Raw genomic sequence first — 7912 nt, forward strand, 5'->3', positions numbered from 1 at the left:
TACTCCTCATGTAGGATCTCTGTCCTTAATGTGTTGTACTATGTGAATTAATGGTATAGCTAGTATTCAAACAGTACTTTATACTTTGTGTTTCTGTGTGGGTGCGAACTTGAAATCTTTACTTAGTATATATGAAATTGATCTTCTGTATATAAAGATAACTGAAAATGAATCTTGATGAAGAATGGGATGGGAGAGGGAGTGGGAGATGGGATGGTTGCAGGTGAGAGGGAGGTTATGGGGGGAAAAAGCCATTTTAATCCAAAAGTTGTACTTTGGAAATTTATATTTATTAAATAAAAGTTTAAAAAATGAGGAGGCATAGCTGAGATACAACCTTTATAAAACAGAGATGTGGAGCCAATATTATGGCACAGCAGGTTAAGCTGCCACCTGTAATACTGGCATCCTATCTCAAAGTACCCATTTGAGTCCCAGCTGCACTGGTCCAGTCCTGGCTGTTTCACTTCCAATCTAGCTCCCTGCTAATGTGCCTGGGAAAGCAGCACTCAGGTCCATGCCACCCACATAGGAGACCTGGATGGAGTTCCTGGCTCCTGGCTTCAGCCTGGCTCAGCCAGGATCATTGAGGCCACCAGAAGGTGGAAGATATCTCTCTATCTATTGATCTATCTATCCATCTCTCTGATTTTCAAATAAATAAACTATTTAAAAGAAAAAGCAGAGACGTGTGTTGACAAAATTACTTGTAACTTGGGGTCTGTGGTTCTGCATCATTTCAGCACCCTATAGCTGGACAGCACTTGCTCTTTTGAGTTGCCCACTTTTGAGTCTATGGAATCTCTCGCTCCAGTTCTGTCTCAGACTGACCTTTTCTTCTTCTTTTCAATGAACATCTCTACAACCATTTATCAGTCCTCAGCAGGCTGCTCAGGTGGGCTATTTTCACCTTTTTGGAGATGTGTGATTTTAGCAACCTAAGGAAAATGCATTCTTCTAGACAGAATCAAAGAGGTTACTGTTTTTGTCTTTGTGTCCAGAAACAAATCTAAATTCAGAAATTTTTGCAAATCTAAATTGCAACCCATATTCCATATAAACTATCACTCACTGGACACTTACTAGGTACTAAGCACTGTGCTAATCTGTATACTGTATGTGCGATATCTCATTTAGCTCTCAACATTCCTTCTGAGGTAAGGATTTTCAACCCCGTTTTACAGATAAGAATCCCAAGAATCATCAATATTTTATAATTGACTCAAGGTTATACAACCCACAAATATCAGAACCAAGGTTTGTAAGTGGTTTAAGTGATTTTACAAGACAATATTAGTATGAATAAAAGGACTTTAGGTGAAACATAAGTTTAAAATTTTATCTTAATAGTTATATATTTTTTACATTCATTCAAAATGCAATGGTCACATTAAACTCATAGATTTAGATACTGTTTCCTTAGTGTGGGAATAGAATTTTAAGTGAGTTGGTTTTTTTAACATTAAGTAGATATTATAATAGTGTGTACATTTGGCAAAAGTCATTACTAACTTTTGGAAAAAACTATACTAGGCTATGCAGCACAAATTTCCCTATAAAATGCATAATCAACAAAGGCACACTGAGATGCAAATGCCAAAGGCTTGAATAAATTCACTCAGTAGAAGAGTGGCTCCTTCCAAACACCAGGGGCAGTACAAGTGATTTGAATTCATATTTCAGCAGAACTGTAAGTCTTTGTTAAACCTCCAAAGTCACAAAACTATATGTGAGACTTCCCATCCACTGGTTCACTCCCCAGATGGCCACAATGGCCAGGACTAGGCCAGACCAAAGATAGGAGACAGGGGCTTCATCCGGGTCTCCCATGTGGGTGCTGGGGTCCAAGCATTTGGGCCATCTTCCACTGTTTTCCCAGGTACAAGTAGTGCCCAAATGGAATGCCAGCATTGCAGGTGGCAGTTTAACCCGTTACACCACAGTGCCAGCCTCTAGTGGCAATATTGCAATACACGGAGCTCATAGAAATGGAGCTCTATGTTGTGATGAAAGGCAGAAAACCACCCTTGTAAATGATGTCAGGTGTGTTTAATATGTCTTTAATACTGCCACGTTTTGGGCTGTGCTTTGTTCCAACCAAGGATTGTTTGGATGTAAGAAACAGAAAAGTATCCTAGTTAATTTCAGGCAAAGGGGAAGTATAATGCAAAGACAGCACAATCTTGCAGGTTCTAAACTCAACAGGCTTCAGGAAACCAGTGTCTGGTTGGTATCTGGGAAGTTGTCAGTGATGGTGCCTTCACAATTGTCTCTCTTACTGGGCATAAATTGCCTCTTATCTCTGCTTATTTTTGTGTGCCTTTCTCTATATCTTCTCTGCAAATGTGTTCTCCTCTGCCTAGCCATGGCTTCTGCTCCCACATTAATTCAGCTTACACATGGTTCTGGTGGCTGTGGTGCCAGTTCCCAGTCTGATTCAAATGGACTTCTGAGTTTAGCTCCCACAACCAGATCGTTCCCCAGATTCCCAAGAAAGACCAGAATGGAAACACCCATTGCTGATCCAGTTTGCTGTGCCCAGGGAGGAGGTCATGGAGCCTACTCCACCCCTCAAAGTGAAATGAAAGAACAGTTTCCAAGGACAGGGTCTATGGATATGCAAGGTATCCCCAAACACATCCATGGCACACTTTTAGTTGCAAAACACATCAATGTTCCTAGAAACTTTCACTATATAATTCTCAAAGTAATAATTATATTAAAATGAACTCATAAAAGTAGGCATTTGGAAGAGCAGACAAGTCTCCACTTGAGATGCCTGCGTCCCATATCAGAATGCCTGGATTTGAGTCCCAACTCGGTTTCTGATTCCAACTTCCTGCTAATGACACCCTGGGAAGCAACAGGTGATGGATCAAGTAGTTGGGTCCCATCACCTATATGGGAGACCCAGATGGAGTTCTTGGCTCTTGGCTTTGACTTCACCTAACTCTAGCTATTACAGACATTTGGAAAGTAAACAAGCAGATGGTAGATATGTGTGTGTGTGTGTGTGTGTCCCTTTGTCTTTTAAATATAAGTTAATTGATTAATTAGTTTTTTAAAAGTATGAGTCTACTTTTTATAAAAAGGATAAATATCTAAATAGTTTAAAACTCTCTGCTTGAGGTTTCTGTTACTCATAGCTGGGCAAACATAAATAAATCCAAGTAACAAACAATTCCAGTTAATTCAGTAGGTTTTGATAACTTGCAGGTTTTCATCCAGTAGTGATGCAATTAATTTCTTTCTGGTAGAAAACATGGCCCCATGTTGCCATATGGGATTAGAACTGCTTGGGCAACCAATCCAGCAAACTTACTCTAAATTTCCTACAAATATCCATCACCTCAAATGGTTTTTTTTTAAACTTGCTCTTTTTTAAATTTTTATTTATTTGTTTATTCATATGAAAAGCAGAAAGACAGAAAGATATGCCATCTGCTGATTCATTCCCCAAATGCCCACAATAGCTGCATGTAGGCCAGGCAAAAGCCAGGAGCCTGGAACTCAATCCAGGCCTCCCACATGGATGGCAAGGACTCAAGTACTTGAGCCATCACCTGCTGCTTCCCAGGTTGTGCGTTAGCAGGACGATCAACTGGAATTCAAACCCAGGAACTCCAATACAGGATGCAGGCATCCCGCACAGCGTCTGAACAGTCACTGCTCCAAACATCCACCCCCTCAAATGCTCTGATTCAGTCTTGATGTCTTATTTTTTTGTTGACTCACTGATAAATTGCATAAACACATTGATACATATTTCTTTTATATTTGTGTAAGAGTAAAAGTTTCATTTTTTAAATTATGCTTTCAAAGATGGGAGGAAAAAAGACAAATTTATCACCATGGTTGTCTCAGAACAAGGAGAGGTACAGGACTGGGGTAGAATACATGAAGATTTCAGTGACCTATTATGTGTTGTTTCTCTGATTAAAAGCATATACATGAAACATATATGACAAAATTGTGTATATTCATTAGTCAAAATTGTTGGCACTTATTATATTATGGTTTTGATTTTCTTTAATATTTTTTCCTGAAAAGTGAAACAATAAAGTATGGAAGCCTCTTGTTAGGGCAACACAGAAACTTCCATGTATTTATTTATCCCAAATTATTGGCCATTCACCACCTGAGAACATGTAGGGATTTTGTAAAGATTTGTAGACTGGGATATCAGAGACATGAGTTAAAGTATTGAGTATATAACTAATTATCTGCATGACTCCAGGCAAGCCACTTCTCTTTGAACATCAGTTTTACTTCCTGTGAGTTAAACCCTGTAATATTATGGTGCATACCATTCCACTTAGGAATTTTCTTTGACCTAAAACCAAATGGAAAAATTTAAATATAAGGAATTGCAGCAGAGTTTTTGTTATGCAATGCTGCATGCTTTTTAAAATTATTATTAAAAAGTTCAAATATACACAAAAGCAGTGTGATAAATGCATTTTCATATCCTACCACCTGAACTCAATAATTATCAACTTATAGCCACTTCTTGTTCTAGCTCATACCTCCTCCCAGACATATTTTTTTGAAAGGTAGTAAGACAGACAGACAGACAGGGAAAGACCTCCCATCTGCTGGCTTACTCACAACACTGGCACAGGCTCAGCCAAATCCACTGAAAACTCAATCTAGGTCTCCCACATAGGTGTTAGGAACCCATAACTTGCTTCCTCCCTGAGAGTTATGCTAGCAGAAAGCTGGAATCCAGGAAGTCAGGACTCAAACCCAGGACCTTGATGTGGGAGTTGGGCATCCCAAGCAATATCTTAATACTGTGCTAAACACCTGCCCCTAGCTAGGTTGTTCTAAAGCAAAGCTCAAGTCTTATCATTCCCTAGGGCCATTCTTTAAACATACAAATGCATCCTTTTATTTATTTATTTATTTATTTATGGGTAATGTTGATGCTCCTACTTTGCTGGTGCCCTAAGCGTGTTCTTGGTCTTCCCATCAGGCAGTCCAGTTCTGACTCAGAGTCACTGCCTTGGCTGAAGGCCCATTCATTAGAAGAGATGCAATGTAATTCCCTTGCACTCTGACAATCCATGATTCACAGAACCATAACCACTCTTTCTACAGGAGCCTCAGCTGAGCCCAGCATGATACAGACTCAAGAGAGCAATGTCAGCTGACAAATGATAGGGAAGAGCCTGCCCCCCACCAGCAAAGCGCAGCGAAGGAGCAAGGGAGGAGGGAGTGACAACAGGGGATGCACAGCGTGCGTCTTCACTCCCAGTAACAAATCCCCTGTCTCTTTTTTATGCCCATTGGCATTTCCTGTGTTTAGACATTAGATTCATTTCTGAAAATATCATTTTTAATTGCTAATATAAATAAACTGCCAATTCTGTTAACAAGGCCCCCAGTGCCACTTCAGATGATTCCCTAGCGGCCAAAGCCAAGAGAGCTTCCTGGAGAGTCAGGCCCCAGAAGCCCTGCCCTGGTGTTCCCCCAACTTCCCTCAATGCTCTACCATGACTGGAACACAGCCTTTGACCACAAAAATGTTGAGGAAAGATTATGATGAGAAGGGCTTAGCCCTTACCCTAGGTCTACACCACACTCAGCTCCCCACTGGTTCTAAACTTGGTGTCTCCAGTTTTTTGTTTGTTTTTTGTCAACGTAATGGTCCAGAACAAACTTTCAGTGTCCATCAGAGAAAGCCCCCTGGGTCATGGGTCATTTAGTTGAGTAACTGGGTAAACTGCTCCCCAAAGGAGCAAGATGACTTCTTCTCATGCAGAACTCATAATACAAAGAGGAGGTGGGAAGTCTCCTCTTTGTTCCTGCAAACCTTTCTCCTGGCAAGAACAGAACCACAAGCTCCAGATCCTCATGGAGATTCTAACTTCAACATCTCTTCTTCCCTGAGGTCTGAACCTTCCGGGACCCCAGGAGAAGATACAGAGAAGGGTGTGCTTCAAGAACCTCCCCAGAGCTCTACGCCTCCAAAGCCACCAGAGATCATGAGAAGATGGAACTGGTTTTATAACCCCTGGGCAGGACCGGAATGCACCCATCGCTTCAGTCCTTGGGGCCACATTCCATTTGCCTGAGATATGTATCTCGTGATGGGTCTGAATGTGTGGTCATCCCAGAAACAGCTCTAGGGGAGAGAACATGAAAGACACAGACTGGACTGAGAGTGAGTCCCACGACCACCCCAGTGTGGCCAGGCTGAGAGGCTGCTGAGTCCCCGTAGGAGGTGGAGCAGCCTGGGAGTGCCGTCTGCTAAGGTTAGTATTTGTCTGTTGGAAATTCTACCGGGTGCCACAAGAGCTGATTCAGAAAGCTGAGGTGGCCTGTTCTTTTCTGCTTCCCTTCCCCCAGTACCTACAGCCACGCCATCCGCCACTCTGCGGGCCTGAGATCCGATAGCATGCAAGGGTCCTTAGCAGTTTCTTCCAGCTCCCTCTGCACTATGATTTCATAATCTGACTTGTGGGATGGAAGCTAATGTATATCAAGTGCCCACCGTGCTTCTGAAGGTGTGATAAGTACTTGAACACACATTATCTTTCTAACTGGAGAAACTGAGGCTCAGTTGTGAGGAACACAACCAAGCTTCCTGAGGCTTTCCAGGCCACCTGGAAATGTTTAAGGAGGGTGACTAGGGCCTGCTTACAGACCATTGTACTTCCCCATATCCACCAAACCAGAATTGCTCATTCTGCAAACTCCAGCCCTGTGTCCCCTCATGCTGAAGCCTTGCCCAGATCACTCCCAGACTCAATCACCCTAATGGAAGCAAGTTGGTCTCCCAACAAAATTTTAAGATCTTAACTGGCCACAGCCACATCTTACGCCATCTTAAATAATAGTTGCTGAAATACTTTGAATACCTATAATTGTTTAAATACTTTTGAACAACTGCAATTATTTAAATACTTTTGAACAACTGCCATCGTTCAAATATCTTTGAGCAAATGTTTTTGAACAGTGACAGTTGTTCAGATGTGTTGTATGCTTGATATAAAAGTTAAAATATCCTCTGCTCTCAGAAGTTATAATGTGATAGGGAAGCTAAACAACCCAATGGGGAAAAGAAAGGTGGAAACATTGACAAAGTCCTGTTAAACAATTCTAAATACATCTGGGTGAGTGAAAACCAACTGCAAGATTTCAACAGCACACAAAACAAGAATTCAGTGGTTTAAGAGAAGTCAGACTAAAAGGGCTAAGGGAGATCTTTGAAGAATTAAAGGAGGAAACTTAGAGGACTTTTGCAATAGTCCCTGTAAGGCTATTGGTCAAAGTCTCTGTAATTGAGGATTGTTAATAGATGCATCTCTGAAGGAATCAAAAAGAAACCCTGGAGCCAGGGTGACAGCAGGAGAGGATTAGCATAGAACAGAGCCCTGGACCTACGGGGAGATGGTAGAAAGGGGATGAGTGAGGACAAGAAACTTCATTTGCTGAAGAGTAGGTTCCAGGAGCTCAGCCTAAAAACAATGTTGAGTACAACTTTGGGTATGTGTGTATGTGTGTGTGTGGAGATCAGGTTGTATTCTATTAGAGAAAAATGAAAGTAAAATATTCATTGTAGATCAGAGACTCATGGACAGAACCAAACCCCTCAGAAAGTTAAACAGAAAGAGTAAACATAAATGATACCACTGGGGGAAGAAATTGGAGTCCATGGCCAGAGGCTGACTTTGCTGGCTTAAACCACAAGAGGTGATCTAGTGATGAGATTCTGTCCCAACCCCAGGACCCTGACGTTCAGAGCTGCATATTCTGATCATCACAATGAATAAAAGGCTGGCCCAGGAAGGATATTCTAGAGTATCTCCTGCATCACATAGTCACAATCCCAGCTCTGGGAGGAGGAGACGCAAGGGTCCTGGAAGTCTCAGGAGCTGACTATTTTTTCTAAGACCACAGTTTTCAA

This window comes from Oryctolagus cuniculus, chromosome 1 (assembly GCF_051225735.1).
Source record: "Oryctolagus cuniculus isolate XC-2025 breed Fujian yellow rabbit chromosome 1, ASM5122573v1, whole genome shotgun sequence".
Taxonomy (NCBI): Eukaryota; Metazoa; Chordata; class Mammalia; order Lagomorpha; family Leporidae; genus Oryctolagus; species Oryctolagus cuniculus.